Consider the following 10196-nt stretch of genomic DNA (forward strand, 5'->3'; position numbering starts at 1 on the left):
ATTTTAAATAGACTTTTATATATAATAGGTGATCAGCTGTCTAGTAATTTGTTTGGGTTCCTCAAAGGAAAAAGTACCTCTGATTGTATTATTAAATGTCTAGCTAATGAAAATGATTATTATAGAATTTTTATTGATTTACAGGGAGCTTTTGATAAAGCCAACAAAGAGGTTATTTTATATGAATTAGCTGGTCTTGGTGTTAAAGGGAGATTATTGCGCTGGATAGGGGATTATCTTTACGAAAGGAAGGCTCAGGTGTTGTATCAAGGTTGTATGTCAGGTGTGAGGTCTTTTGAACTCGGCACACCTCAGGGAGGAGTGTTGAGTCCCACCCTGTTTAATATACTAATGAATAAGATAGCATCTGAGAGATACTCAAATGGGGTAACTCCGATCATATATGCCGATGATATTTTGTTTCAGGGCAAAGATATTTCAAAGGGTCAAACAGTGTTGGACAATTTCGAAAACCTGTGTCACCATATGGGACTGGTGGTTAATGAAAACAAAACTAAGTTTGAATGTAGAAGTCGGAGGCCCATTATATTGAAAATAAACGGTAAAAATATAGAGAGAGTTAATATATATAAATATTTAGGCATATATGTTGGATATACCCATGAGAGTTTGGAAGCTGAGATGAACAGACTGTTGGGTCAATGTCGGAAGAGATTACAACCTCTGAAGGCCTTGGCATGCTGTGGAAAGGGAGTGGGAGTCCCTGTGCTACGAATGATATACTTGAGTACTGTAAGATCTCTTATTGATTATGCTGCACCTGTCATTTCTTGTTTTGGTAAAGGTAGGATGGGCAAGTTGGAAAAGGTACAAAATGAAGCCATGAGAATTATCTTAGGATGCCCAAGAAATGCTATGATTGAGATAATGAGGATGGAGTTGAATCTGCAGAGTATTGGGGATAGAATTGTAGAGATAAATGTAACCTCTGCCCTTAGATTAATGAGAGGTGGGGGAGCTAATGAATTAATCCTCTCAGTTCAAAAGGTGGGAAGTAGTGAACAGTGTATGATGAAGAAGAGAGTGTATATGAATAACTTATGTACTAATGTTATAAAGTATGATGTTATTACAGAGTGTATTGTTGTGCCCAAGAGAAAATTCACACCACCATGGGAGGATTGTAATATATAATAATAATAATAATAATAATAATTTTTATTTAGGCAAAGGTACATACATAAAGAGATTTTACAAAGTTTGTTGGCTTTATAGATAAGAGCTAGTACATACAATGCCTAAAGCCACTATTACGCAAAGCGTTACGGGCAGGATAAAACACTACTGACTAAAGCTTAAAACTAATGGGTAAAAAGAAAAAAATGCGTTGAGTACAAATAAAAATAGAGGTAAAAGAGGGGGGAACATTGTTGAAAAAACAGCACAAATACAATTACAAATTATTACAGAAAATTACATTAAAACAGCGTTGAATTGTAAAACAAAAAACAAAAACAAAAAACATACATGGGTTGACAATAGAGGGGTAAGGTAGGTTACAGGGAATTTATTAGGTATAGCTTCGTTTTTAACTTAAACTGGTTGAGAGAGGTACTGTCTTTAACATGGTTGGGAAGGTCATTCCACATCCTGGGCCCCTTGATTTGTAGAGCATTTCTGGTTTGATTAAGTCGTACTCTAGGAATATCAAAACTGTATTTATTTCTGGTGTGGTGCTCATGGGTTCTGTTACAACCTTCTATGAAGCTTTTGAGATCAGGATTGGCATTACAATTTAGCGTTTTGTATATGTATAGTACACATGAGAGAATGTGCAGTGACTTAATGTCTAACATATTCAGGGATTTGAATAGGGGTACCGAGTGATGTCTGGGGCCAGAATTGGATATTGTCCTAATAGCAGCTTTGTGTTGAGTAAATAGAGGACGTAAGTGATTTTGGGTAGTAGAGCCCCAAGCACAAATACCATAGTTGAGATATGGATAGATAAGGGAGTAATAGAGAGTCACCAGGGCAGGGCGTGGTACATAATATCTGATCTTAGAAAGAATGCCCACAGTTTTTGAAACTTTTTTTTATATGTTTAGGATGTGTCCCTGGAAATTCAGCTTGTGGTCAATGAGAATGCCAAGGAATTTGCCATCTAATTTGTTACAAATTTGGGTATTGTTTATTTTGAGATTTATTTGATTAGAGGATTTATTGCCAAACAGAATATAGAAAGTTTTGTCAATGTTAAGGGTGAGTTTGTTGGCAGTTAGCCACAGATGGACTTTATTTAGCTCAGTATTTACTGTGGCATTTAGAGCAAGGGGATCAGGACTGGAGTAAATGAAGGTTGTGTCGTCAGCAAATAGGATTGGTTTGAGGTGTTGGGAGGCATTTGGAAGGTCATTAATGTAGATGAGAAAGAGGAGAGGGCCAAGTATGCTGCCCTGGGGAACACCAATGTTGATGGGTAGGGTGGGCGAAATTGTATTATTCACAGAAACACATTGGAGCCTGTCAGTAAGGTAGGATTTGAGGTATTGTAGGGAGTGTCCTCTGACACCATAATGATGTAATTTAAGAAGAAGGTTTTGGTGGTTGACAGTATCGAAAGCTTTACGCAGGTCCACAAATAACCCAACAGGGAACTCATTTTTATCAAGAGCTGTATGAATCGAGTTAAGCATACTAATAAGTGCATCGTTAGTGCTTTTTTTGGGCCTGAAGCCATATTGGCAAGGGCTAAGTATATTGAGTTTGGCTAGATATGAGTAAAGCTGCTTATAGATTAGTTTTTCAAAAATTTTTGACAAGTTTGGCAGGATTGATATAGGTCTGTAGTTGTTAACATCTGTGAGATCACCACATTTGTGGACAGGCGTTACTCTCGCTTTTTTTAGAATATCTGGAAGATTTGGAGTTCAAGTGACTTGTTGAAGAGCAAAGCAATAGCAGGGGCTAAAGATCTGGAGGCTTTTTTGTAGATTAAAGTTGGTATCTCCTCAAGGGCACCAGACTTGGTTTTAAGGGAAAGGATTATCTCGTTGACGTCAATGGAATTAATAGACTTTAGGTACAGAGACTGGGGATAGTTCCCTGTAAGATAGTCCTTAATGTCAGTACTGGAAGATGGAATATCATTAGCAAGGGATGAACCAATGGAAGAGAAGAACCTATTGAACTCAATAGCAGAATCAGAGGCTGAAAGCTGACCATCGTTATTAGACAGGAGAGTCGGTTTGTTATTTATAGACTTTTTTGATCCCAATATTTGTGAAATTGTTCTCCATGTTTGTTTAATGTTGCTCTTTATTTGGGTAAATTTATCATCGTAGTATTTAGTTTTGGCTCGTCTAATTATCTTAGCAATAATGAGTAATTCTTTGAGAATTCTTTGGAGACAATCCCTAACCTATACTTTTTCTCAAGGTCATGTTTTTTATTAATAGATTTCAGTATTCCCTTTGTAAGCCAGGGATTGTTAAGTCTTTTGGTTGTGACTTGTTTTGTAAGCATAGGACAGTGGGTATTATAAAGGCTAAGAGTTATTTGAAGAAAAGATTGAACTGCTAGGTTGATGTCCTCTATGTTACCTAACTCGGACTCCCAGTTGACATTATCAGTAGCAGTTATAAAATTGTCTATAGCAGTTTCATTGTGTAGTCTAAAACGTATCTCTCTTGACTCAAGAGGTGGTTTGCTAATGTTAGTTAAGAGAAATGTGGGGTAATGGTCTGTAGTGCTATCGGTGATTATACCTGAAGTAAGCGGAGAGGTTATATTTGTCCAGATGTGATCAAGAGTCGTGGCAGTGCTATCAGTGATTCTAGTAGGTCTAGTGATTAAGGGTATGAGGAAGCAGGAATTCATACAGTTGAGGAAGCTAACAGCAGTAGGGTGTTCTGGCTCGCAGAGGTCAATATTAAAGTCCCCTGCGATAATTAGGTGGTTTTTGTTCAGTCTGTTATCAAGTATTAGATTTCTAAGGTTTGAGTTGAATTCGGACACATCAGTGTTAGGAATTCTATAAACTGCACCCACAGACAGGATAGACTCGGCACCCTTGACTCTGAAGCTGGCGAAGATATACTCCCCATAGCAGTCTCTAGTTCTAATTTCTTTTAAGCATGTTAGTTCTTGGTGGTAGTAAAGAGCAGTGCCACCACCTCTCTGAAGTTTTTTTTTTTTTTTTTTTTTTTTTTTTGAGATATATACAAGAGTTGTTACATTCTTGTACAGCCACTAGTACGCGTAGCGTTTCGGGCAAGTCCTTAATCCTATGGTCCCTGGAATACGATCCCCTGCCGCGAAGAATCGTTAAAGTTGACGACAGTTGTGGATTGCTGAGTAGTTAGGCATGTTAAAGAGTTGAGTAGTATCATCTTTCAACCATGTTTCAGTAAGTATAATAAAAGAGAAATTGTTGTTAATAGCTTCAATCAAGGCACTAACATCATCGAAGTGTTTGCCTAGGGATCTAACGTTCAAATTGATTACAGAGATATTGTGACTATGAGTTAATACATTGTTTACATCATGTGCTGCAAAATATCTGCAATTTAGATCATTAAAGTGATTATTGTCATAGATAGTGGATAAGAGGTTAAGTTCTGGGTCTATACTTGACTGCATAAAAAAAGCTGATTGCCGGAAAAACAAGAAAAACAAAAAGAAATAAATGTACACAATACTGTACCAAACAAACACAAAAGGGGCTTACAGGGGTACAATGGAGTAAGGGAGTATGGCTAGGCTAGGAAACCTAGGTAATGAATGAGATTAAAGAAAAAAACATATAAACATGGACTATACAAAACACAAGATATAGATTATACAAAACAAAAATATAAACAAGACTAAGCAATACCAAAAAAAATGAGCAAAAATGAAAAATGAGGTAGATTGCTTACAGGTACTCTCAGGTACACTGTAAGTAACAATAGACAGAAAATATATATAATTATAGAAAAGAATGTCACAATACAATAAGATAAGCAATTACATGAACAGATGAAAAACAAATCTGCTGTAAAATAGGAAGTAATTATAGCAAAACACAGCAATATAATAATATAACAATACAATAAGAGCTTACAAAGTATTGAGTCTGCTAAATTAGAGAATAATTATGGCAAGACACAACAATAAATGCAAGTAAACAAAGAATTGAAACAATTAGAGGTAGAATTAAGGTCACTAGATAGCCATGGAGGATACACAAGTTTGGTGGAGAGAACAAAAAATCAGTAGAGACTGTCAAGATGAATATATAAAAAAATTTGACAAATGATAATTGTAAAGTAAAATAATCTTAAAGATAATAAATTTTATTAAGCTTAGTTTTAACTTATAATTAGTATGAACTTAATTAAAAGAACAAAAATGAGATCAATAATTGATTTCAATAAATGACATAGATCAATACAAATAAATTTAAAATATAAATGGAATAGGGTAAGATTAGATTTAAGAGTAAAATTTTACAATGAAACTGAGGTAGATGCTTGCATAAGTGCATGGAGACTACATGGATTATTTAGGAAATTATATGAATAGGAGAACATCAGGTAAATGGTAAGGCAGAGACAGCACCTTAGACAAAGTTAGATTAAGTTAGTAGATGTAGTAATTACTCCCTTGCAAAAAAAAAAAGTATGTATGAAATAGGAGAGCTGAGGGCATCATATGATTGTATAATTAGAAAACTGCCTATAGAAAACACTACATGTATATTGTGGTGGGTCAGTAGCTAGGGATCGGAAGGCAGGATGTGGAGTCTTGATCAGGGAGTACACTGACATCGGCACTGTAGATACTGTTATTGGACGCCGCTTAACTGACAATGTCTCTTCAACGCAGGCTGAACTCCAAGGTGTATTAGCAGGATTACAGGAAGTAGTCAAATGTGGTAAAAATGCCTGCTTCTTTATTGACAGCAGAGGAGCGTTAGAGTCTTTAAATAGCAGACGCCCAGTATATCAGAATATTGTGATAGAGTGTAGAGAGAATGTTAAGAAATTAGAAAAATCTGGGTTTAAAGTAAGATTCATGTGGATCCCTTCACATGTGGGAATACTGTTGAATGAGGTAGTTGATGATATAGCGAAGAGAGCCACTGAAAAAACTCTTGTTGATGTTGTATGTCAGTTAACCTTGAAACAAATAAAAATAAGAATCAAGATGATCCAAGAGGGTGAAGAAATGATAAAGAGAATGGCAATGGTGGACAGTAGTAACACACTTAAGAATTATTCAATAATAAATACAAATTCGTCCTTCACTTATGGTAAAGGAAAGTCTACTTGGAAGGATTCAATTTACATGAGATTACGATTAGGATACAAATATATCTGGCAATACGGTGTTGATGTCAGTGAAAAAGATAAGGAGTATAAATTATGTAGTATGCCGCACGCCCACACCTTAGAACATTATGTATTAGAGTGTCAACTTATTGAAAACTATAGAAATAAGGAAATAAATAGTGTACCACATCAAATTGTTTGGATGTGTGATAATGGTATGATAGACAGTATACTTAGGAGCTACAAGAATTTTACCCCAAGAGTGTAACAATTATATGCTGTACTTACTATATTAACCTGCAATGTTAAATGGGATTCTTGTATTGTAATTTGTCTATTTGTACTCACAGCATTTGTGCGCCCCTTGAGGGACTTGAAGTAGAGGGGGGTAGAAATAGCCTAAGCTACTCTATCCCTTTGAGATGTATTTATTGCTTATCTCAATAAACATACTTGAACTTGAACTTAAACCTATAGAACAACCTCAGAGCTCTCTCAAGGATGCTGCCAGGAAGATACCTAACTGATTGTACAGCCACAATCATTACAAGTCTTCACCGACATTCATTACTAGTTACTTTAACAATTCTAAGAATAGCTGATAACTAGTTCAATATTATATTTAATAATCAACAAGCACGTACAGAGTCTGAATGCTCTGTGAGTAACTAGATTCGTCTTACATCTGGCAAGGGAGACGGAAACACATGCCTACCCAGGATTTAAGGACCCATGAATGTAAATTCATGGGTCAATATACAATACCTCACTAATATCTACAATACCTCAAATCCTACCTTACTGACAGGCTCCAATATGTTTCTGTGAATAATACAATTTCTCCCACCCTACCCATCAACATTAGTGTACCCAGGGCAGCATACTTGGCCCTCTCCTCTTTCTCATCTACATTAATGACCTTCCAAATGCCTCCCAACACCTCAAACCAATTCTATTTGCTGACGACACAACCTTCATTTACTCCAGTCCTGATCCCCTTGCTCTAAATGCCACAGTAAATACTGAGCTAAATAAAGTCCATCTGTGGCTAACTGCCAACAAACTCACCCTTAACTTTGACAAAACTTTCTATATTCTGTTTGGCAATAAATCCTCTAATCAAATAAATCTCAAAATAAACAATACCCAAATTTGTAACAAATTAGATGGCAAATTCCTTGGCATTCTCATTGACCACAAGCTGAATTTCCAGGGGCACATTCTAAACATATCAAAAAAAGTTTCAAAAACTGTGGGCATTCTTTCTAAGATCAGATATTATGTACCACGCCCTGCCCTGGTGACTCTCTATTACTCCCTTATCTATCCATATCTCAACTATGGTATTTGTGCTTGGGGCTCTACTACCCAAAATCACTTACGTCCTCTAATTACTCAACACAAAGCTGCTATTAGGACAATATCCAATTCTGGCCCCAGACATCACTCGGTACCCCTACTCAAATCTCTGAATATGTTAGACATTAAGTCACTGCACATTCTCTCATGTGTATTATACATATATAAAACGCTAAACTATAATGCCAATCCTGATCTCAAAAGCTTCATAGAAGGTTGTAACAGAACCCATGAGCACCACACCAGAAATAAATACAGTTTTGATATTCCTAGAGTACGACTTAATCAAACTAGAAATGCTCTACAAATCAAGGGGCCCAGAATGTGGAATGACCTTCCCAACCATGTTAAAGACTGTACCTCTCTCAACCAGTTTAAGTTAAAAACGAAGCTATACCTAATAAATTCCCTGTAACCTACCTTACCCTTCTATTGTCAACCAATGTCTGTTTTTCTTTAAAGAGCGCTGTTTGTCGACATAATTGTATTTGTGCTGCTTTTTCATCTATGTTTTCATTTCTTGTTTTCATTCTACTCATTATGCTCAATTAGTATTAAGCTTGTCATTTAAGTTTATCATGCCCGAAACGCTTTGCGTAATAGTGGCTTTAGGCATTGTATGTACTAGCTCTACCTATAAGTCAACCAATCTTTGTAAAAATTTATTGTATATATGTACCTTACCTAAATAAACATTATTATTATTATTATTATAAATGTTATTGTTAACATCTGCAAATTTGCAGATGATACAAAAATCGGTAGGGAAATCAACACGAAAGAAGACTCGCTATCACTTCAAGTTGATCTAAATAGGGTTTTAGAATGGTCAAAAGATTGGCAGATACAGTTTAATGCTGATAAATGTAGAGTTTTGAGGCTGGGTAATGATGATAGAGTTACAAGATACGAGCTAGATGGTGTTGAGATTGCGAAGTCGGATTGCGAAAGGGATCTGGGAGTTATGATTAGTAAGAATTTAAAACAAAAGGATCAATGCATAAATGTTCGTAATAAGGTAAATCGGACACTTGGATTTATTAATCGCAGCGTTAAGAACAAGACACCTGGTGTGGTTCTCAAGCTATATCTTGCTCTAGTTAGGCCCCATTTAGATTACGCAGTTCAGTTTTGGTCGCCGTACTATAGAATGGATATAAATTCACTTGAGCGTCCAGCGTAGGATAAGAACATAAGAACATAAGAACAAAGGTAACTGCAGAAGGCCTATTGGCCCATACGAGGCAGCTCCTATCTATAACCGCCCAATCCCACTCATATACTTGTCCAACCCGCGCTTGAAACAATCGAGGGACCCCACCTTCACCACGTTACGCGGCAATTGGTTCCACAAATCAACAACCCTGTTACTGAACCAGTATGTACCCAAGTCTTTCCTAAATCTAAACTTATCCAATTTATACCCATTGTTTCGTGTTCTGTCTTGTGTTGATATTTTTAATACCCTATTAATATCCCCCCTGTTATGTCCATTCATCCACTTGTAAACCTCTATCATGTCACCCCTAACTCTTCGCCTTTCCAGTGAATACAACTTAAGCTTTGTTAATCTTTCTTCATATGACAGATTTCTAATTTGGGGAATTAACTTAGTCATCCTACGCTGGACACGTTCAAGTGAATTTATATCCATTCTATAATATGGCGACCAAAACTGAACTGCATAATCTAAATGGGGCCTAACTAGAGCAAGATATAGCTTGAGAACCACACCAGGTGTCTTGTTCTTAACGCTGCGATTAATAAATCCAAGTGCCCGATTTGCCTTATTACGAACATTTATGCATTGATCCTTTTGTTTTAAATTCTTACTAATCATAACTCCCAGACCCCTTTCACAATCCGACTTCGCAATCTCAACACCATCTAGCTCGTATCTTGTAACTCTATCATCATTACCTAACCTCAGAACTTTACAGTTATCAGCATTAAACTGCATCTGCCAATCCTTTGACCATTTCAAAACCCTATCTAGATCAACTTGAAGTGATAGTGAGTCCTCCTCCGAATTAATTTCCCTACCGATTTTCGTATCATCGGCAAATTTGCAAATGTTGCTACTCAAACCTGAATCTAAAACATTTATATATATTATAAACAACAGAGGTCCCAGGACAGAGCCTTGAGGCACTCCACTTACAACATTTTCCCACTCTGACTTGATTCCATTTATACTAACTCTGTTTCCTTTGGTATAGCCATGCCCTAATCCAGCTTAATATAGCACCCCCAATACCATGAGACTCTATCTTTTTAATCAGTCTTTCATGTGGCACTGTATCAAAAGCTTTGCTAAAGTCAAGGTACACAACATCACAATCCTTACTGCCTCAACTTTGCTAGAATAAAAAGATAACAAATTTGTTAAACATGAACGGCCATTTATAAAGCCATGTTGCGACTCAATTATTAATTTATGTTTTTCAAGATGAAGACGAATTTTATTTGCTATTATAGATTCGAGTAACTTTCCCACAATAGACGTTAGGCTAATTGGTCGATAGTTAGACGCAAGTGATCTATCTCCTTTCTTAAAAACTG

This window comes from Procambarus clarkii, chromosome 36 (genome assembly GCF_040958095.1).
Source record: "Procambarus clarkii isolate CNS0578487 chromosome 36, FALCON_Pclarkii_2.0, whole genome shotgun sequence".
Classification (NCBI taxonomy): Eukaryota; Metazoa; Arthropoda; class Malacostraca; order Decapoda; family Cambaridae; genus Procambarus; species Procambarus clarkii.